The sequence below is a fragment of the Martes martes genome (genome assembly GCF_963455335.1).
Source record: "Martes martes genome assembly, chromosome: 6".
Lineage (NCBI taxonomy): Eukaryota > Metazoa > Chordata > Mammalia > Carnivora > Mustelidae > Martes > Martes martes.
In genome coordinates this window covers 141323804-141347888 of record NC_137893.1, presented here as the reverse complement: position 1 = coordinate 141347888, position 24085 = coordinate 141323804, and the positions used below count along the sequence as shown (strand labels likewise).

Genomic DNA, 24085 nt, shown 5'->3' with positions numbered 1-24085 from the left:
CACTCATGACTTCTTTACTCGGCACTGCCTTCTTCTACCTAGCAACTGTAGCTGACACATAACAGGCATTCAGGATAATCTTACTCAATGCCTCTATTGCCATTCCTAAACTTTTAAAGGTATTTTCCAAATATGTGGTCATTATAAAATGGCATGGTGTAGTTCTATTCAAAGATGTGACAGAATACAATAAATGTAAACAGAATAGAATAAAAAAATACAATCTTGGAAAAATGTGGCACAAAGGATCTAAATGTCACAGGTCAAGTTTTTCCCTCCTAAACAAGACTTAAAAATTGAAATTCATTCATCTTCTGGTACCCTCCTGCCTTTGAGGTGGTGATAGATTATTCTTCTCAGTACTTCTACCCATGTTCTTGATCCCACACACATCGGGAACTCACTTTACTGAAGAGCCTTGCTTCTCGTTTGGATTTCCTTGATCTCCAACAGTTATTTCTCCTGGATACAAAAATTCTTCTGTCTTCCTCATGACAGTTCTTCTAGAAGTAATTTTTTTTTCCTTTTTCTATCTCTTTACTTGGTTGGTTATTTATTGTATAGGATGTAGAGGATGTCATGTATAAAACATGAATATGTTTTCAGTATTTTAAAATAAAATGAAGAAAATCATTTGATAAAGAAAAATAACATACTTTTTAAGGATTTGACGGCAAATATCGCATGGTAAGAAAATATCTTACTAAGTATGTTGTGTGACAGCACACTTAAAAATACATAACAGAGTTAAGAAAGACACCACAGAACTAGCTAAAGTAACCTATCATTTCCATCATTCCATGGAGAGAAGTTCATAGCTTTTTTCCTTAACACAGCAAATACAGAATATTTACCAACACTTTATATTTATACAAATGTATATTTATAGAGAACACTTCCTTATAAATCCAGGTGCTACTATATTTGCATTATGAATATTATGTGAATAATATCAAAACTACAGTTTATTAATAGATCCAAGTTACACAGGTATACACATGTTAAAACTCTGGAAATGTGCTCTTAAGATGTTCATATCCCATTGCTTCTACATTTTACATAAAAAATGCAAACAGATACTGACCTCTAGTTAGTGACATGTCTGATGAAGCATTTAGAGAGAAGTGTTCAAATGTCTGCGATTTAATGTGTTGAAAAAAATAAGCTGGATTGATAGGTGGTTAGAAATGGAGAGAGGAGTAAATATGTGATACATCAAGGGTAATAAAAAGTTAATGATAGACTCTTCACTGTGAAATTCTTGCAACATTGCTAGTTATTTGAAATTTTTCATAATAAAATTTGGGGAAAATGTACCCAAGCCTGCTAGGGTGCCATCCACAGATCCTCTTTACAAAGCCTGAAGGCCTATCTTGCAAGTCGTGGCCTGTACTCCACTCACTGTCAAAAACAAAGATCTGGACACCCCCAGATATGGGTGGGGCAGTGGTGCCTCTCACAATTACATGTAATGATGACCCACTTTAACTGTGTTTTTTTTAGGTCATCCCCGTGAGTCTGCATGAACGTGGAAGCGTTACTATCTATGGAGGATGACTCCACTAGGGGTCACGGTAGTCATGTCCACTAAAAAGAAAGCCAAGCCTAGTCCCCAGTGCTTCTGGGGAACGATGGGGAAGGCAGACAGTGGCGTGGCTGAGTGAGACCAAGCGCTCACATCACAGAAATGGGGCTGCTCTGGGGAGGGGAGGCCCTGGGACTCTCCAATGCACCTCTTATATTGCCAAGTCTGGTGGTGAAAATTAACAGGAAGCCCCAAGGACCTTTCACAGGCAAGCCCACCCAGGGAACCAATCCCTCAGAAGTAAAAGTCTGGGCAATCTGCGGCCTTGAAACTCTGGCCAGCCAAAGGAAAAAGGGACTAGGTAGAAGAGCAAGGACATCCTAAACACTGCCTCCTAGGCCAGTTTTTAATAAGAGTCCTTGAATCTCGAAGGAGATATATAAATATATATGGTTTCAAGGATTCCGGAACCCCATCAAAATATACAAAACCCTCAAAGAGGTATGTACATATGTCCTCCCCGCCCGCCCCCGCCCCCCAATGAAGGGGTCTATGGCAATCACCAGTTGTCAGTTAAAACTGGCAAAAAAAAAAAAAAAATCACTGACTGAACTGTATTCACAGATGTAAGTGTATTCCATAATAAGCTATGTACAAGGATGACACCAGTAACTCCTTGTTGATAAACCAGTTGGGCTGAACTGCCTGTCACAGTAATTTTCCGCATTGTATCTTCCATTCTCTTACTTATATACCGTCTGACAAACACTAAAGAGCTCCGTTTTATGAAGAGTCAGGTAACGTGTGAAGTCAGATGATTCACAACAAACATAGATATTAGCCCTAAGTTCCAATCACGTACCAGTAACTGCAAAGAGGCTTCGATACACAAACCTCGAGAGTACATGTACACACACGCACGTGCGTGCACACACACACATACACACATGCACACACGGTGCTAAAAAAAGGAAAGCAAATAAAAAAGGGTGTTCTCTGGTAGCCTGTTCCTAACAAAATAGAATCTGGCTCATACTCTCTCCTTGTCTTCTTCCCTTTTCTTCTCCCTTCTGATTTTTCTTTCCTTTGTATTTTCAGGAAAATACTAAGGTGGTAGGTGAACAAAGAAAATGTGTTAGGGGAAAAGGGAAGGAAAATTGTGGTATCATTAAAACATGTTTCAATTCCTATCCAGCATTGTAAGAATTCAAGAAGCTGCTCAGGATAGTTTGAGAAATGTTTCACATATTTAAGAGAACATCTTTGCAATCAAGATAGAGTTTCTGTGCATACCTGTGTGTCCCCTTTCCCCCACAGGACTCTCTCGCCTGCAGGAACCACTGCTCCAGGAACCACCACTTTTCTAACTATAGATCTGTCTGCATTTTCTCTAATTGTATGTGGATGGTCCAATGCACACATGTGTAATGGTTTTGTCTGAGTTCTTCTGCACAGTTATTCTGAATTTCATCCATGCTTTTCCGCACATCAAAAGCTAAGTCCTTTCTTTTGCTAGGCACTATTCTATTGTATGCCTGTGTCGTAATTTGTCCTTGCATCTGTGATAGACAGTGAGTTGATTCTAGTTTTTGGTTATTACAAATATTTCTATGATCATTTGATTTTTTTAAAAATGCAGCAGCAACAGTTTGTTGTGTGCGTGCTGGTCCAACAGGTCCAGGAGAGCTGAACACTCCTAGGTACTATAGACTCCGAATACAGAATTCTCCACGCTGCTGATCAGCCACCATTACAGATTTTCATAGCCCCTGCAAAAAGGAGATTGCAATTCTTCCATATACATGATTAGATGATTACATGGTGAATATGAGGACCTGATTTTGTAGTATCTATTCAGACAAAAAAATTCAAATTTAAGCAAGTCATTATGATAAAGTAACTGTTGCACTTTTGGTAATCTTTAAAGAAGTATTTATGTATGTATGCATGTAAGTAATCTCTACCCCCAACACAGGACTCGAACTCACAACCCTGTGATCGGAAATCACATGCTCTTCCCACTGCAGCAGCCAGGTGTCCCAATTTCTGCAATTTTTATGGGCACAAGCTCCAAAGCAGTAACAATTCCTTTCTTTATGCAAAAAGTAGCAAGAAAAACTGTAAGGTGGGCGTGCGTGCATGCATCCGGGTAACACAGACATACAGGCATTGGCTTTGAGCCAAAAACCCTTCCTTCTGTGACCGTGACCTTTGTGTCCTAACCAAATTCCACCCTCGCCCATTCCCAGCTCACGCAACAACAGAATACTTCTGAAAGTTGTCTTCCAGTCAACAAATGGCAACTGGCAGGAACCGCCAAAATGAAAGAGCATCTTCTTTAATGGGAAATGACAGCAGGTAATTAAAAAGTTTTATTTAATAAATCAAATCATGACCTAATCCTGCCATTTAACTGTCTTGTTATTCATCTCATCTTACCCTGAGGTGACAATATTCCGATCACCACTGAGGACAAATTCAGTAAAGACTTCACTTACCCTCAGAAGCTGTTCCAAAACTAAGTTCTTCTCAAATATACAAACCCAAACCCACCTCTCCCTTTGTCCAAATGCCTTTGCTTTCTACTTAGATGAGGTGTAAATCTTTTTTCAAAAATTTCAATCTCCTATTTTGATTTTCCACCTAAATATTTCTTAATATTTTTTTCTTCATAGAACCAATTATATTTTTTAAAAAACCTGTCATATGGTAATTTCTGTAATTAATTTCCTAGAGAGAGTATAGTTCAGTTCGATGAATTTTAGCACATGCACAGATATATGGAACCACCACAGCAATAAGAATACGGAAGAGTTCATTCACCCCAACACACTCCTTCCTGCTCTCCCTTTAATCCCCCCTCTCCCTCTCCCTCTCCCTCTAAGCACTGGAAACCATTGATTTCTTCTCCATCATTACCATTTTCTCTTCCCATGAATGTCATATAAATAAATCATACAGCATAAACCTTTTTAAACTGGCTTTGTTCACTTGGCACAACGCTTTCGAGATGCATCCAGGATGCAAAGGATATCAATCATTCATTCACGTTTTCACGCTCACCATCTACTGAATGGATGTAACACAGTTTATTTATCCATTCACACCCCGAAGGACATACGAAATGTATTTGGTTTTGGACAATTTGGAAGGGAGCTGCTACAAAGACCTGTGTACAGGTTTTCCTACGAAGTCTTCATTTCTCAACCGCACAAATGGGATCAATGCTCACATGGTAAGTTGATGTGACACTTTTTAGAGAAACTGCAAAACTGCTTTACAAACTGGCTGTATCATTTTACATCCTCACCCACAATGTGTAAGAATTCTGTTACTCCTAAGCTCTGCCTGACACTGTTAGGATTTCTTAATTTTACCTAGTCTAATATGTAAGTTAGCCTAGTAATGATGCTAAAAACATTCTTAGTGCTTATTTGCCATTGGAATGTCCTCATTGGCTTAGCGTTTGCTCATGCCTCTTGCCCATTTTTTAAATGGGCTTTGTTTTCATACTGAGTTTTGAGAGTTCTTCTGGATCTCACTGCTATGCTTGGGTATGGTATGGAAATATTTTCTCCCGGTCTGCAGCTTATTCTTTCCTCTAGAGTATCATTCACAGAGCAAAATACATTCATTCTGACAAAGTCCATCCTTTTACCTTTTATAGATTGTGCTTTGGGTAACATATCAAAGAACCCTTTGCCTCACCATAGATCACAAAAATGCTCTCCTTATGTTTTCTTCTAGAATACTAAAATTTAAAATTTTACATGTGGATGGTGAATACCAGGGCTAATTGTCATTATCTGCGAGGTTTAAGTCAAAGGGTTTTTTTTTCCTTTTTTTCATTTTCCATATGGCTAACTATCGTTCCAGCAAAATTTGATGTTTTCACTGCTTTCCTGTTGGACAGACATGGCACCTTTGTCAAAACTCAGCTGGCCATTCTGTGGGGTTCTCTTTCTGGACTTGCTGTTCTGTTCCCAATGATATATGTGCCTATCCCTTCACCACTATCACATTCTCTTAATTGCTGCTGCTTTAGAGTAGCTTTTAAATCAGGGTGGTGTGGGGCACCTGGGTGGCTCAGTGAGTTGAGCCTCTGCCTTCCACTCAGGTCATGATCTCAGGGCCCTACGATCAAGCCCTGCATTGGGCTCTCTGCTCAATAGGGAGCCTGCTTCCCTCTTTCTCTCTCTCTGCCTGCCTCTCTGCCTACTTGTGATCTCTCTCTGTCAAATAAATAAAATCTTTTTTAAAAATTAGGGTGGTATAATTCCTCCAATTTTATTCTTTTTGAAAACTATTTTAGATGGCTCTAGTTCCTTAGTCTTTCCTTATAAACTCTAGGGTCAGGTTATCCATAACTGCAAAAAAAAAAAAAAAATCCAACTGTAATTTGTATTGAAATTACTTTAAATCTATAGATGAACATGGGAAGAACTGATAACCTTTACCACGTAAAGCCTTCCAATTCACAACATCATATGTCTATAATTTTTTTAGGTCTTCTTTGATTTCTTCCATTGCATAGTTTTCAACATACAGATCTTAATACGATGTGTTAGATTTATCTAAGTACTCATACCTAAGTAATTTTTTCTTGGAGCTCCCGTGTAATTTTTTTAAATTTCGGTTTACAATTGTACATTGCTAGTATGTAGAAATAGGATTGCTTTTTGTGGATCTATATGTCATTCTTATTAAAGTCCGTCATGAGTTCCAGGAGGTTTGTTGTAGATTCCTTGGGATTTTCTATAACTGTGCCTTAACATGTCTAATATTGACTCCTTTGGAAGTAAGAACTCAGATAGTTGCCAGTTTTAGAGGCCATGCCTAAAAACAAGGCTGACCATCAAGGGTCAACTGTGGTGGCCAATTCGGTGTTAACCATCTTCTGATCTACTAGTTCCAGTCCCCCTCCTTTGCCCTTGGAACTGTGTGGTCATGGTGCTAGCATGTCTCACACACAAACCCACCCAAGCAACGACCAGTTTGACATTCAAGTGACAGGTGCTTTACATGAGAAAGATAGAACACTGTTAGAATTCTGTTACACACTTACTCCTTGTGTTTCTCTTTAAAGGATGACCGAATTAACTGTAATTTATGCACCAAAATGCAAATTTAGCAGCAACCCATAGTAGAAAAGAAGTTAATGCAACATAAGGAAATGTGGAGTGAAAGAAACAACCAACATCAAAATGAGGTCAATCGGTGATGACCTTCCTACAAAAGTAAGATTCAAGAAGGGAAATCAGGCAAAGAGAATAAATCAGACTTTCTCATCCAGTGTTCTAAGATAATTATCTACAGAAAATAATCTGAGTGGTTATTTTCTAAAATCTCCCAAGGATGGTACACAGGTATTTACCAATCTCGAAGTCTAAGAAAGAAGTTAATTCATTTTACACAGTGAATGCCGCCGAACATTCAGGTATTAGGTTCAGGCTTCATTCTCTCACAGAACACACCCTGAGAAACATTGAAATACATACTGAGGAAACGAGAGAGACTAGAATGAAAACATACCACTGGCGTTTAGAAACTGAGTCATAAAAATTTTTTGGGTGCTTCCATTTGCTAGTCACTATTAGATGCTAACGATACAACACACACAAACCTACAGGGAAAAAGGAAGGTGAAGAGTAGAATCAGAAACACAGGAAAGGCAAATAATGCATGAACAGAAGATGAATGCAAGGAGATAGGAAGTCTGGAATTCCTTTTTTTTTTTTTTTTAAGATTTTATTTATTTATTTGACAGACAGAGATCACAAGTAAGCAGAGAGGCAGGTGGAGAGAGAGGAGGAAGCAGGCTCCCTGCTGAGCAGAGAGCCTGATGCGGGGCTCGATCCCAGGACCCTGAAATCATGACCTGAGCCGAAGGCAGAGGCTTAACCCACTGAGCCACCCAGGCGCCCCCAAAGTCTGGAATTCTTATGGAGGTTCTCAAACAACAAAAGAGAAGTCTTGAGTCCCAACAGCCTCTTTATCCCATTTAATTCAATTCTCTTAATAGAAAGATAATTTCACTATGTTCCACTATTCATTCGCCAAACATTAATGGCAAAAGTGATACCATTTTCTGGTGTTTCGACCTATATATACTTCAATACAAACTAACATAAAAAATCGATTATACGATGTCTCGCAGACAACAAAAGCTTCTACTCCTTCCCCAAGCTCTAAAATCCTGAAGTGAAGGTGTACCACCCATCAGAGTAGCCTCTTCTGCCTGTCACAAACCAAGTTCTCCTATGAGTGGGTGTGATGTGCAGGGCTGCCAGACTCCAGGGGCCTCAGTTTCATCATCTACGAAACCAAAATTTTTAATCTCTAAAATCCTTTCCGGCTCTCACAGCCTCTGAATATATGAATCTGCCCAAAGGGTTTTTAATTATCCAAGAATAGAGTTGTATTGAGAAGGTGTGTGGGCAGTTGGTATTTGGCCACGGGGCTACAAATATTAAAGGAACTTATTAAATAGTTTGCAAAGTCTATCCCTAATTAAAAGGGGTTTTTCCCCTCATCTTTGACAAGAAAGGCCTCAGACCATTCTCATTAGTTGGCAAGAGATCTCGGGCAGTATAAACCACTAATAAAGAGTTTAGATCAACCTGCAGCTCCCTATGCAAACTGTCGTGTTATCCCACCATCCATGTAAACATTCAGCAAGGACATGTTACGAAAGACACACCCATATACTTTCAGTGGATATATTTAAATTCAACTAGTTCTTTCTCATCTACTGCACCAAAACAAGGAGGTTTTTTTGTTGTTGTTTTTTTTTAAGATTTTTTAATTATTCTGGAGAAGAGCACACACGTGTGCCAGCACACAAGCAGGAGGGGCAGTGAGGGAGAGGGAGAGAGAAAGAAACCCCAAGCAGACCCCCCCACTGAGCACAAAGCCCTATGCAGGGCTCAATCCCAGGACCCTGAGATCACCACCGGAGCCAAAATCAAGAGTAGGACACCACCTGAATGAGTCACCCAGACACCCCCAAATGACATTTTTTAATAAAACACCCTAATTATATAAAAGTCAAAGATGTGGGTTCCAGGCATTACTTCATCCATTCACTCACTCATACAAGTGTTTGGATGGTTCAGTGACCTGATTACTCAAAATGGCTATGTTGTTTTAGAAAGAAGGAATGAACATACATGGGGTTAAAAATTTTAAAAACACAGTCTAATTAATGATGAGAATAATAGCAATCACTTATATAGTAATTATGATTTGCCAGATGATATTCTAAACTATGCACAGATATACTTAATCCTCCCGAGAAGCCTATGAAAGTTATTATTATATATTATGAACGTTCCCACTTCAGAGATGGAAACCCCGATGCACAAACGAACTTGCTCAGACTTACACAGCGAGCACTGGTGCCAGGATTTAGACCCAAGCAGTTCGGCTCCAGAATTACACTCCTTATACTATGCCCAACGGCCCTGTACATTCGGTATATGAAGTTGCAATTTTTAGCTACATTTATGCTAAGATGGTAGCTCTGGGCACATTATTTAACCTCTTCAACATCAGTATCCCTAAAATGGGGATAATAATGAAGACTTTTTAGTGGAATAAAGTATGTATCCTCTTAATTGTCAGCACTGTAAATGGCAATGTTTTAGAAAGCAATTTGAGGGGCACCTGGCTGGCTCAGTCAGGAGAGCCTGTGACTCTTTTTTTTTTTTTTAAGATTTTATTTATTCATTTGACAGACAGAGAGGCAGGGGGGTGGTGGGGGAGGCAGGCTCCCTGCCGAGCAGAGAGCCCGATGTGGGGCTCGATCCCAGGATCCTGGAATCATGACCTGAGCTGAAGGCATAGGCTTTAACCCACCAAGCCACCCAGGTGCCCCAAGCCTGTGACTCTTCATCTCAGGGTGAGTTCAAGCCCCATGTTGGACTCAGAGGCCACTTTAAAAAAAAAAAAAAAAAAAAGCCTGTAGAAAGTGCTTTGAGTGTATATTATATTATCTTGTAAGAACCCCATGAAAGGGCTCTTTGACATAATTCCACTTCTGTTAATTCATCCTAATGAAATATATTTGCAAATCTATGCTTTTTAATATGCAGTAGAGTTGACCCTTGATCAACACAGAGGATTAGGGGTGCCAACCCCCTGCCTAGTCAAAAACCCACATAAACTTTTGACTCCCCAAAAGCTTAACTACTGTTGACCAGAGAAGCCCTACCAATAACATAAACAGTCGATAAACACATATGTTGTTTGTTATGGGTATTATAAACTGTATTCTTACCAAAAAGTAAGTTAGAGAAAAGAACATGTTATTAAGAAAATCATAAGGAAGATAAAAATACATTTCCGGGGCTGTATGAATGCTAATTTAAAAAATCCAGATGTAAGTGGACCCGTGTGTTTTGAACCTATTTTATTCAAGGGTTAACTGTAGTAACTGTAGTAAACAAGCCAAAGTTTTGCAGTCAAAACCATCAGAAAGGAAAGAAAATAAAAAGGCAAAGGTAAATTTATGATGTACTATATTCTAAAAAAAAAAAAAAAGGACACTCTAGCTTTATCAAAGTTACTTTTTGGCTGTTATTAATATATCTAAATTCAGAGAAAAGGCTCTTCTAAACAACAACTCTTAAAAATAAATAAATAAAACCCACAGCTGATTATTCTATACTAGATGCAAAGAACGAAACAGCCCACTGATGGTCCTGAAGACCGAAATGTCTAAGAAATCAAAATATCTTCACGATAATGGTCCCTCGAGGATGGACAGGATACACAAAGATGGAAGAATGGTAAGGGAACTGAGCGATAATTTAGAGAAGGCGAAGGGATTGCAAGATAAGAGATATCAGAAAATATGGATATGGCAGGATCAGTCAACCAAGTGGTCCGGGAACCATTAAGATCTAAGCAAAGCGGTGCTGGGTTAGAGAAAGCGAACTGAGAAATGAGGCAAGCCATAGCCATGCTGTGTCCAATAAGCAGTAGTACCAGGAAAATATCCTATGTGTGAGTCATAGAACAGTCACAGAACAGTCGTACCGTGAGTGCTGGATTCTGAATTAGTGCAGGTATGGATAAGGAATTAAAAACCAAATACCAAAGAAACCCAGGAACATCTGTACTACTATTCTCTCCTCCATCATCCACTTATGATAATTTACCACCAGAATTCATGGTAACAGGTCACATTATGCCTCCAAGGAGCCACTAGTAGATGTCACTGAACGCCAGTGAACCTAGCGCCAGGGGCACGCAGAGCCCCACTCTCTCCTGGTGGACATCTGGCGCAGATGTTTCTTTTCCGAAAATCAGTTCAACGTGTCAATACCGGTGCTGCTGTTGACAGTGTCTCTGTCTTTATTGCTCTGCTTCTTATTTTATATATAATTGTAAAATTAATGTAGGAAAATAAACAAACTTAATAGTGGAAATAAGAATGAGAAGGAAGCTAGGGTATGCCAAAAGGTGTCTGAACAGTTTCACTCTTTGGAAATAAGATCAGAGGCTCTTAGTTTAACGGAGTAAGCAGAGAATAAACATTGAAGGGACCATAGGTTGCTCAAACTCTATAGTGAGAACAGTGTGTGACCACAGTGAATGAATTCTCAGAGGTAATTCACTAACCCAGAGGATCCCACCAGCTCGCACATTCCATGTGGTGAACACTATTGTGGGACAAGCCCGTTTTGGGCCATCCTGTGTTATTTTTCTGTATATCTGTGGTCATTTCTAGGTACAAGACCCTAAGTCACAGACACATAAAAACAACTGATGATTATTACACTCCATGGAGACTAAAACAGAATTATTTACCAATTAACTATGCTACACTGGGACTCTCAGGGGGCAGGGATAAACTAGGGAGGCCTTGCTTCTTTCCCTGCACTTGGAGTGCCTGATACTTAACAAAGAGCCTGCAAATGTTTGCTGAATAAATGAGTGAAGGAGTATAGCCCAAACACGTATATAGACAAATCAAGGAAGGCAGACCACCAATCTTGAGGTCCTCCGGGCACAAGGTGCTACTGGTCCTAAATAAATCAATCCATCCTTATATACCATTCTTGTAAATCTGTAGAGGCACGTGGGGGGAAAGAACCACAGAGACAGGGCGCCTGGGTGGCTCAGTTGTTAAGCGTGTGCCTTTGGCTCAGGTCATGATCCCAGGGTCCTAGGATCGAGGCCTGCATCAGGCTCCCTGCTCCTCGGGAAGCCTGCTTCTCCCTCTCCTGCTCCCCCTGCTTGTGTTCCCTCTCTTGATGTCTCTCTGTCAAATAAATAAAGTCTTTAAAAGAAAAAAAAGAACTATAATGGAACGATACATAAAAGATACTTTACAGGGTAGAAAGACCTTCCTCAACCCATATTACCTCTCACAATTAATAGATATTTCAAGGAGAACCTAAGAAGAACCATAAAATAGACATTACAAATCACAAAGCTTCATATGCTGTTTGAAAACACAGAGCAGGATTTTAAAAAACGACCTTGCCTTAAACCCAGGTTCCTTAGTGAATTTACAGAAAAACAGACATTCCTCACAGACTGCTTCATCAGATAAAGTAAATGAGGCCGTAACTACATGCACTATTGCCTTTTTAAAAAGCCAAACAAAACATTCTGCTTTGTCAGGGTTACGAAAAATAAAACAACTGGTGTTACCATGCTGAGATGTAGAAAAAATAAATTTTTTAAGTGGTTTCCAGAATAAATATGAGATATGTATTATTTTGGGGTTGAAAAATTGACAAGCCTTTACCCACAATCATATGTGTAATCCAATTATCTTTAATTAAAGTTGCGCTAGACAAGTTTTGGAGGGTTTTTTTTTTCCTCCCTGATAAGGATTAGAAAGTAAGTTTTCTTGAAGCGACAGGAAAATTGACAGATGGGAGCTCTCTGGATATAGCCACAACCTCCACTCCCAACGTGCCCTTCCCAGTGCAACTCCTTTTTTCATGCACCCTAACTCAAGCCCTGGTTAAAAAAGACAAAAAAAAAAAAAAAAAAAGAAAGAAAGAAAGGAAAGACAGGCAGACAGATGCAGGAGTCCTTAATCTCTAAATCTGTATGATTTAAGTCCCAAACGAAAACATCAAACTAGGGAACCCACTCCACTGGACAGACTGAACGCACCTTGAAAGGCATGTGACAAGGATCCTCACCTGCCTCCTTCCGACAGGCCATTCTCCTTTTAAAAATCTGGGGCCCACCGCATCACCCCCAGGTTTCGTACGACATCCCCCCTGGTAGTCTCAAACTTCAGCTCACACTGGCATGCCTTTCAATTAACTCAACAACCGCAGTCTGAATGGAAGGATAAAAAACAGCTGGCCACCGCCGACCTCGGGGTCTACAGGAAAAAGAACTGGTCCGATGAAGGGGTTCAAGTCCCAAGCCTGCCACTTACTACCCCGTGGTCCTCAGCAAACTGCAACCTAATTAAGTCTCACATTTCTCTTCTGTTTAGTTGCAAAAGTAGTAGACTTAATAATGATTACACGGAATGGATACTATAGGCTAGGCAGCGTGTTAATTACTTTAACAGATGATCTTTCAGTTCTCACAACACTACGATTATCCCCATTGTGCAAGTAAGAGAAGAGAGCCTGATGGAGGGCTTGAATAATTCACACAACGTCACACGGCAAATGATGAAATGAGGAGGCCCAGATTAGAACCTCGGCAATCTCAAGTCCTCAAGCCACCTCTCCCTCCCCTCTCCCTCCCTTCTCCTCCTTCCTCTCCCCCCTTCCTTCCTTCTCTCTCTTTCTCTCTTTCTTTCTTCTCCCTTTCCCTTACTCAGAACACCACCACACTTACCGACTCATCATTCCCTGCAGAGGACACGGCCTGCACACATTCCCCATATGCGGCAACTCAACACCACTGTCCGTGCGTGTTTTCCCACCTGCTGAAGTTGCCTTTGAACCCACCGAGGATGTAAACTTTGAGACACAGTCTACATAGGCACTTTCTGTGAAAGTCCTCCCTAACAACCGCCATGGTCCTGACCTAACTGTCTCCTCCCGTACTGTGGCAATGACAAGGCTTTAATTGTTATGGGCTTGTTTCACTCTCCCGTGGGAGTCTTGAGGGCAGATGCCAACACCAAATGGACGCATCTATCCATCCTCACCACGTAACATATGTTCCACCACATTTGTTGAGTAAATAAATGTCTGGACAGGGGGCTCTTTGGTTTTCTTAATGAACAAGCGTAAAAGACATCCACACATGCAATAAAATAAAAAAACTTTCTAAACTGTAAACACATCTGTAACTATTTATAATTAATGTATCTCCTCACCATTACAATCCAGGAACTAACCTGAAGAAAGTGTCAGCCATTCTACACAATTAACCAAAACCTAAGGTTTCCTTAATGCTTCACCCAAATCTGAGTATCTTTAAATTTTCAGATTTTTTTATAACTTCCTCAAACTGCATATTTTTGTTTAATTAGAAAAGTAGTAAGCAAGGTGTACTTTTTAGTTAGAGCAATGGTATATCCTCCAACATGCTAGCATTTGAAATGCTTTTTTAAAACCAACCATTTATTTATATATAGTTACTAGGACAGTTATATATTCATCCCAAAATTTTTATAAAACAGTGATAACATAAAGAAGAATTTACAAAATTTAAGATTAAATCCCCATCCTAATATAGTCTAAAATTTCTAGCTGGGCCCCTCATTCATTACACCAGCATTTAAATGTTCTACTTAATGATAATTACTTCACAGGTATGAACCAATAGTGCCATCCACTGTTCTTATGAATGATCTTTCCCAAATCCAGTTTTATAAGGCACTAAAAATAAGATGACTTTAAAATCTCATGTCAACAGTATTTAACGGAAAATAAGATATTTGGGAATTTCATCGAAGATATCGAGAAAGCGGCAAATTTCAGGACAACCAGTTTTTGGATAAAAGTAAAAATGTAACAAGTTCAAAACTGCCATAAATACTTCAATTTCACACATTTAATTGTTTGAGATAAGTTTCACTTCATTCATAGTCCAAATTACCATATTCTCTTTTTCTACAAAACAATCGTCTAGAGCAAGAGAGAAGTAATTAGAATTACACTCCAGTTCAGCCAGAAAAAATGTTCTGCATTTGAGTAACACTGCTGTCACTAAAATACTAAAATATTTATGAGGTGAATACTGTGAACAAGACACTATACCAAAAGCTATGGGAGAAACTAAGATTAATTTTTTCTAAGTTTGTCATTCACAACACTGAACAAGTGATGTTGGCGATTGATAAGCGGATGATGAACCAAATGAATTGCAGTCCCAGAAACTTCCTTGCCTACATAGTACAAAGGATAAAGAGAGGGGTGCTTGGGTAGCTCAGTGGGTTAAGCTTCTGCCTTCGACTCAGGTCATGATCTCAGGGTCTTGGGTTCGAGCCCCGCCATCGGGCTCTCTGCTCATGGAGCCTGCGTACCCCATCTCTCTCTGCCTGCCTCTCTGCCTACTTGTGATCTCTCTGTCAAACAAATAAATAAAATCTTTTTAAAAAAAAGGATGAAGAGAAAGGAAAGGGAGAGGAGTCTCAGGGACTAGTGGAAGAATGGTAGAGCAACATCAAAATTCAGAGGAAAACACTTATTAAAGTACTCACACTGTGCCAGGCGACACATGTAATAGGTAGCATGTGTCTCTGTCAGCAAAGAGATCAGCTCCAAGAGGGATCTAATTTATCTGAGCCACCCCGCCAGAATACAACAGTGTCTACGACTCCAACCCCAATGCAGAGCTCTCTTCAATACGCCACAGACTCCACTGCCTTCTCCAGGAATCAGCCGATGTCACATTCCAGGCTCCTGATCAGGAGATAAGGTTCTTGGCCTCTGTAAGTTTATAGAAGAACGAGAACAGTAACAGCTCTCTGCTCATCCGAGGGACGTGCTAAAAGAGCAGTTACAACCTCTCGATTCAGGTCCCGTATACCACGTGAGGACTTCCATAGTTTACTTCTGAAAGAATCTAATGTATACATGAGAGCATCATCCAAACTGTGCAAGTCCTTTGAAGCTACAACTCCAAAGAACAGTGTCTCTTTTCTAGTGATTAATCAGCAAGACTACCTTCCAGAGATTACCTTTGGTCAACAGTAGAGGCTTTGCAAATTAGCATCATAAATGACAGAAATAAGTTTTCACTTGTGAAAGTAGTGCCTAGCTACTAAGGACACGTGGCTAACTCCTAGCACAAGAGGTAGTAGAAACAAGATCTAATTAGTGAAATCAGTGACACTTAAGGTAAGCGGATTGGCTAAAATATTCTCCGCAACATGGTAAAGGATCTTTTTACAGTGTTTCTCAAACTATAGTAAACAGACCAGGATTTTGATTTCCAATCTCTTGTAAATCATTATTTTTATAAAACACAATGAAAATTAATGCTAAGATATTGCAGCAATGGTAAACTACCTTTAAAGTTTCTAAGGTGTTTGCTCTCAATTTCTCCACCTGTCACAGAGCTGCCATCAGTAGTTAATGCCCCACCACTGGTCCACGAACCACACTTTGGGCCGCCCTGGCTTGGACATTAAGGATATTTTTCTGGCTTGGTCCCTACTGGACCATCACTCCAGACGCTGGTAGAGGATTCTGACTGAGGCTGACCACACTGTCTCACTGGGCTCTAATGAAGCTTTCATGAAAGGTGTATTTTAATCACCCAAAAGGAGAGAGAATAAGGACTTCACCAGGCTTGTAAGAACAGCTGGACCGTGCCAGCTTGCTTAGTAAGTTCTTATTACAGATTTTGGACTGGGACTTGCTTTCATTATAGCCTGACAGCTGGGTTATAAGGAAGCAACTAATCCCCATTGGTAGGGACTACTGTCTATCAAAAAAAACAAAACAAAACAAAACAAAATCCTAAGGTTTAGTTGTACATAACGAAATTGGCTTGAGTTAATTTGCAGTCATCAGTGCCCAATATACAAAAAGCCAATAGAGACCCATAATTTTTAAATAAGAGAATGACTATATAGTCTGCCAAATCCTTTCTGGGAAATGTTTTATCTTGGGATTCTGCCTCTTAGAGAGAGGTATTATGACCTTCTAACAGCTGTGTCTAAGGAAGGCACCGAAGCTGAAGGAGCTATTCTCAAGACAGCATATTCAAAAGAAAGCCATGATTTATATCATCAGGACACTGGAACAACAGTCTAGCATGAACTAAAAAAAAAAAAAATCTTAATCTCTTCACACAATGCTAAGACATAAAAACTCAAATCGTTACTGAATATACTAAAATATGCAGTCATTTTGAAGACATTATAAGATTTTCCAAACCTTGTCCTCACACAATATGAAAAGGATTCGCCCTAGTGTGATCCCACATATATTCAACCTTGTAATGCATTTTCTTTAGAACTTTAATTAAGAGCTTTTTAGCATGCTTCTAATTAAATACCTCTAAAAATGTTTCTTTATACAATGTAATCTTCTGAAAGCTCTAACTTAACAGTAAGAAAAAAAGATGGAATTTGAGGGTCTATTTTCCACACACATACTGACGATGGCGGTAGTCCTGTTGGAGGTTAAAGGCCATGGAAACCGTTTTACTGTGTGGCCGCCACTGCAGCTCATAGAGGGGCAGTGAGGAAGTGCCTGAGTGTCTCACGGCTCTCCAATTCAAGGTCTGCGGGTCCCTCCTGTGCACCCTTAGCCCCTAGAAAGATAGTCATACTACGAACTAAAAGCATTCCCTAACATACAGAATAGAAAGAGACCCAAACCCTCCCCATCCAGGAGCTGCAATTATGTCTGTGTTTAGAGCTGCATGTTTTGGATTAGCTCATTCCATGTAGTTACCTTTGCATACATCGTAATACCTAACACAATACCTGGTAATGTGTAAGCACATAATAATTGTATTTTCAAATGTGATTATGTCTAGTTAATAACAATTTCATGTTGTAATCATTAGAACCAGAAAGGTAACAAAATGTTATTAGTTGTGATTATATTTCTCTAAAAACAACTCCACTTATATAAAATAAATTATCATTCTTTCATTCATTCAAATTCAATTCATTCAAATTCATTCATTCATTCATTCAAATGTTTAGAAAGCACCTATGAATCCAGCACTGGGATAGAGAAAGAAAGTGAAAACACCCAAGTTAGCTTTTTTCCCACAAAGACATGATGCTACAGGTGGAAAAAAGTAACAGATACTTTAAAAAAACGATAATAAATTCAAGTACGTAATCTCAAAGAATATTAGATGCCCCCGTGAAGATTCCCATATACCATCATTTTATGTCTGACAGATGGCAAGTAACAAGAAAAATGAGATAAATCTTAAGAGAGAAAGTATTAGTAAAATATTACAGGGTCAGACAGTATTTTCTTAGATTTGCTCAGCCCAGGGGAGGGTTATCCCTTCAGACTAGGGATAATCTGATAGCAGGACCTAAAAAGCGACACAACTTCTATCAGAACGGCAAAGCAACATCCAACTCTGGGCTTTGGAAGAGCAAAAATTGCCAAGAGATTGTCAAGACTGATGACTTTAATAGTGAGAGAAGGCAAAAATGAAGCATAGATTTTCTTTATGGTCCACTTTCCAACTTTTGACTTTTTGTCTCGGACCTTCCGTTTCCACTCCTAGAAAAAAACAAGGCAATCATACACCTGGGCCCCTAATAAAACCTGAGCTTTCCAACCTCAGCACACTTCTTCTGTCTATGCAAAAGATGACTCCTTATTATATGGACCACAGTGTTGGACGGATCCTTTTTTTTAAATCTACATAAACACCCACATAAACTCTACTTTAGAACTATAACCCCATTCTACCAATTTAATGAGAAAAATGAAGCACTTTGGCATAAATCTTCAAATTTTTATCTTTACCTCAGAAACTAGCTTATTTCCGGCTGGATATTTAATTGGAATCTAACATGTGATGTCACTTCCAGTTTACAGAAAATACATGGCGTGGAATAACAACCGAACACCAACACCAACGGGAGGACGGGAGGGGGGAAGAGTGCTGACGAGTCCTGGGGAGGGAGGCTGGTATGCCCATGAAGAGCGCACCCCATCTCGAGTCAGGGCCATCAAAAGATCACAGTATACCAACAAAACATAAAGGGACAGAACACGGAAACACTACCCTCTATTTCACCTGCTAGCACAAAAGAACAGAACCACTTTCTGTACAATCCATTTTTTTAGATCTTTAAGAGAAAGAACTCAGTCCTACCCTTGGGCTTACTCATGTCCTTTACTCCTCTGCCTAAGGAGGCACAGAAGTGTCCTTCATCCTTGCGAAGGCTGACCCTTCCATCTGTATACACGATCCTACTGAAACAGTTCCTGCTGTCAATGTATTCCTACTCCTCACCCCCTGCCTCTAAACAGGCCCAGGCAGAAGCGTCTTTTCTTTCTCTAGAGTCCGCTGCTCTGCCTTTAAACTCCTCAAAAGAGTAATCTTCCTGGAGCAAAACTTACTAATTTTGAATCTGGTTTTTAATTTGCCCACTCTCCTGAAACGGTTCGGCTATCTCAACACGGTTTCTCCTGAAGGGCTCGACAGCAAGTGATGGGATGACGCTCCCTATTCACACACCTTCATCTCCGGCTACTTCTAGTTCATAGATGACTCCTCCCATTTCCTATGCACGGGCATCGAGCACTCAACCTTCAGCGACTTACCCACTCACACCTCTTCTCTGTGGCCTTGTGCTCCCATCCCCCACCATTCTTCAGAAATCCCAAATCAATGGTTACAGGTAATTCCACTGGGGTATGCCAAAGCCCATTTTCTTAACCATGACACAGTTCTGCAACCCTTACTACTCATTCCCGGAACTACACTCAGGCCCTCGGGCCTCCCTGGCGGGCTCGCCGTAATGGTCACATAAGTGAGCTCCCCATACTTGTCTTCCAGCACCAACCCACTTTACAGACTGGTACCTGAATCATCTTCCTACTGCCCAGCTACAATTATTTCTCACCTCTGCTCCAGACTTCAGTGGCTCTCCTCATCCTTTACTACCTGAATTAAGTGTAATTTCTCACCCTAGGGCAATTACACTCTTCACACAAAAGATGATTTATCCCACTTTTCCTTGCATTGGAAACATCAGACTGCCTGGAGAAAATTACCTTCTTCACAAAAAACTCCCATGGTCCCCTCATACACCTTTGCTCATTCTTTTCTTTACCTACCACTTTCTTATCACACCTATCCTACTCCCTGGAACTATGCATGCCAAGTGGGAGTTAAAGCTGACATTAAAATAGAGAGAGTATCCTGGATTATCCAGGTAGCTCCAATGTAATCACTTAAAAGTGGGAGAGGGAGAGAGAGTCAGAGGAGAAATACAATACTGCAGGCTTTGAAGACGGAAGAAGGGGACCATAAGCAAGGAATGTGGGTGGCCTTTGAAGGCTGAAGACAGGAAGTAAACCGATTCTCCCCAACAGCCTAGAGAACAAAGCCCTGCCTATACCATGATGTTAGCATGGCAAGACCTGTGTTAGATTCTGAGTTCCGGAAAGGTAACATAATAAATCTGTGAAGTTTCAAGTCACCCAGCTAGTGGTCATTTGAAACCGACTATACCTCCATCCAGAATCATCACAATTCTACCTGTCTTGCAGGGCCCGATTCAAAAGTCTCTGTAATGCAAAGATCTTTCGGCTCCCACGAGCTCCCTCTCTGCCAGTCACCCTGGAGAGGCTTCCTTGCTCCTCTGCACCCACAAAAATATCTGACGGACGTAACAGGTAAGTCTCGGTCTTAGCTGCTTACCAGGTACGTGACAATGTGAAGTCCCTTAACCTCTCTGCACTTTACTTTCGTCATCTCCTGAAAAACAATCTCATGAGGTTGTTGTGAGGACTCAATACAGGAAAGAATATGCATTTCGAAGACTCGTGTCTGGCACACAGTAGGCACTCAGTTCGCATTAGCAATCATCACTGCCTTTCTTCTCACCTGTTTGTCAGAGTCATGGTCACATCCCCGGCTTATCACCACACTAGACAGACAGGTGCGTCACCACGCTTCCTCTGCAGGGCGTCTCCACCGCACGAGAGACAGTCTAGAAACGGGAGCTGTACTAGGAAACTGGCAGCTAATCTTGAAAAGCTCGCCTCAGAAAACAAGAAGAGCACTGGAAACTGCAGCAATGACTCCAGCGGACCAAAATTTATATACTCAACACAGCAGCTATAAACAACGATGGGCAACTGAATGCCAGAGAGAGGGTTTAGGAGAAAAGATATATGTTGTTGAAGAAATACAAGGCACCCTCATTATAGACACTGTGATCAAATATGCAATTCTTTCCACTCCTCCAGAACCTAGCATGACCTGAAATGTTTAACTTTTTCACTGGTAAAGCATTAATACACTCCTTATGCTCCTTTAGAAATGTAACAAAGCATAACAACTTTGTAGACTCTAATAGTAACTTCAACAATTTACTAACATACACAATAAAACTTGCTGCAAATGTGAGCCTTTTCCCAAATGGAGAATGGACAAATTTATATGAAATTTAAGATGTCCATTTTTAATTTGAAAGCAATAAAACTTTGTCAAGATTTTGATGGAAAGGATTATTTTCTCTTGAAAGAAATACTTATGGATATGCCCCTTTCAAAACATCTGAATGTAAGTTTAAAAAAAAGAAAAAAGCAATGAGCTGCACCAGAGGTAAGAAATAAAATCCAAGCTAAGATGTTAGGAGTGATATCGTGACAAATGCTCACGGGGATGCTCTCACCTGAGAGCAAACGATAAGGCCCCAGCTGATTCAGGGAAGTGATTAGCAGTCAGGGAGGGTTAGAAACTCAGATCTCATCCAGAGATAGACAGTATGGACTAAATTCTCTTAACATCAAAGGCATATTTGCTAATTTACTTACTAGGGCAGTTCTATATGGTAATATGAGAGGGTGATGGCAAATATCCAGTGAGCTTTAAAAGGTTTACAGTGTAGGGGTGACTGGGTGGTTCATTCAGTTAAGTGTCCGATGCTTGATTTTGGCTCAGGTCATGATCTCAGGGTCTTGAGATCCAACCCCGTGTCAGGCTCTACACTCAGCAGGGAGTCTGCATGAGGACTGTCTCTCTCCCTCTCCTGCTGCCCCAACCCCCATGCTCATGCTCATGGGTGTGCATGCCCCCTCTCTCTAAAAAAGTATTTTTTAAAAATTTAAAATATTAAGAGTTTATAGTGTAGCCTCATTTTAAGAAACACTAAATCCAAAAGAAGGGAAACCCAAATAAAATACCTCAAAATGTTTCATGTAATGCCATTTAAAATGACTACCTAAAGCAAATTTCTCAACATTTCTTATGGCAACAAAAAACAGTGATGGCCTTAAAATAAAACATGTATAAATAAATAAAAGAAATTATTGACTGCATACTCAACTTTGTACCAGACACTGAACTCAGAGATAATAATATAATGATACATGAAATACTTTCAGAGCCCAAGAAGCCTACAATTTAAAATAGAAATTATGCAGTCTTACAGGACCATAACCAAGATAAACAGGGAATATGGTAGGTGCGTAGTGGAAGGAGGGATGTATTCAGCCCAATCACGGAGAGAGGAATAAGCAGTCACCCCAAAAGAGCACAGGGAAGGATTACCAACACGGTGAATGGGGAAAGGCTAAGACGTGCCAAGGACACCAGAGGGCCTTGGTGACACCAGACACCAGTGCGCAGGGGCCTGCAGTCAAGACAGAGGAGAATCTTGAGTTTGGGAATCTCAAGCCGTTCAGTGTGACTGAACCCTGGAGGGTGAGGCAGGGAGCGACCACAGGAAAACATATGGAGAAACTAGAAAAATAAAGCATCTTTGAAAACCAACAGTTAAAAGCAACATTCCAGAGGTCAACAAGAGGGGCAAAGTCACCTTGAAGAAATCAAATGGATCTAAATGTAATAGCATTTGACAGACCCTAAAATATTAACATGCGTAAAGAAACGTATCTTGGCGGAAAGGGCATGATCAATCCTATGTGGAGGAAAAAAAAGAGAGAGAGAGAGAGAGAGATTCACAGAAACACTTGACTTTGCCCTCCTAAAGACATTGTTCAGGAGAAAGCATGCTCAGCCAAACTCCAAGTATTACTGTCCAACTGGTAAGGCAATCTGTTCTGTGAAGAGAATTTAGCATAAACCCATTAAACTTTCAAATTATAAAAATCAATCATTCATTCATTCAGTAAGTAAATATTTATTAAATCCCTGCTGTGTATGTTCTTCCGTATTCTAAGGATACAGTGGTAGGCGAGAGAGTCGAAATTTCCTGCCATCTTGGAGCTTCTGACATGCCAGTGAGGAGAGACGATTAAAATACAAACGAACTCGTATCTAGTTCAATAATGAGAAGTGCTACAGAAGAAAATAAGGCAAATATGGACGATGGGGAATGTGGGGATATGGCGATTTTAGGTAGGAAATCAGGAGTAAAAAGAAAAACTGCGGTACAACTGAGAGGAGGAGGAGAACGGAGACAGAGGGAGAAGCAAACAGCCTTATGCCTCTGATCTGGCTCGGGCTCAAAAGCGAGACTATATTAGATGCTCCAGTCAACATGTAACGACATTTCTCACTACTATACCCTGATTTAATCACTAGCCCCTGAACTTGTTGAGTGCAGGTCTCTGAATCCTCACTGCTGAAGGCCAGACGTTGGTCCCAGACAAATTCACCAAGGCAAATGAAGGTCACCCCAGGCAGCTTTTAGGTAAAAACCAAATGACTTCTTCAGCCTTCCCTGATCTTTGGCAGTGGTGAGGAGGATTAACCAGAAGGTGACAAAACTAGAGAAAAGATGCTGGGAGTGTTCGGGGGGAAACGGAGGTACTGCTTAGAGGAGAGGAAGAACGATGCTGGAGAAGGAGAAAGGCAAGTTCACCGGCTCCCCACGGGAAACAGCATGAAGGATGCAAAGGACAGAGGAAAACAATCCCAAAAAGAGGGAAGGAAGCTGCAACCAAAAAGAAGCAGGAGAGGGTTGCCTGGGTGGCTCAGCTGGTCAAGCATCTAACTCTTCACTTCAGCTCAGGTCATGATTCAGGATTGTGAGTCGGAGCCCCGCCCTGGGCTCGGCACTCAGCGCGCAGTCTGCTTGAGAGTCTCTCCTTCTCCCTCTCTCTGTACTCACCCCACCCATGCGCTCTCTCTCTTAAATAAAATCTTTAAAAAAAAAAAAAAAAAAAGGATAGCTTAAGCCTACCACAAGGTGGTTTGATGAATGGAGGGACTCCCATGATTTAAAGAACAGAAGGCCTTCGCCTCATCGGACTTTCAGACTACACTAATACTGACGACAAACTCCGTTAATGCAAATAAAACGAAGTACAAACGAGCTCACCAAGAGTCAATAGTAAGGGTCAGGAACTTCAGACTAAGATATGAAATGAAGAGTGCTTAATATTCAGTTAACAATGCTTATTTTTAGCTCAAAGCTCGTAAGGGCAACTTTTTTTTTTTTTTTGAAGACTGTATTTATTTATATGAGAGAGAGAGCGCACAAGCAGGGGG

At 40.4% G+C, this 24085-nt stretch overlaps 1 protein-coding gene across 2 annotated transcripts in view; it reads right to left on the bottom strand.

Annotated features, from left to right (window-relative positions):
• Nucleotides 1–24085, bottom strand: part of CDKAL1 (CDKAL1 threonylcarbamoyladenosine tRNA methylthiotransferase) — a 634424-nt gene that overhangs the window by 385364 nt on the left and 224975 nt on the right. The gene's annotated exons all lie outside the window — the stretch shown is intronic.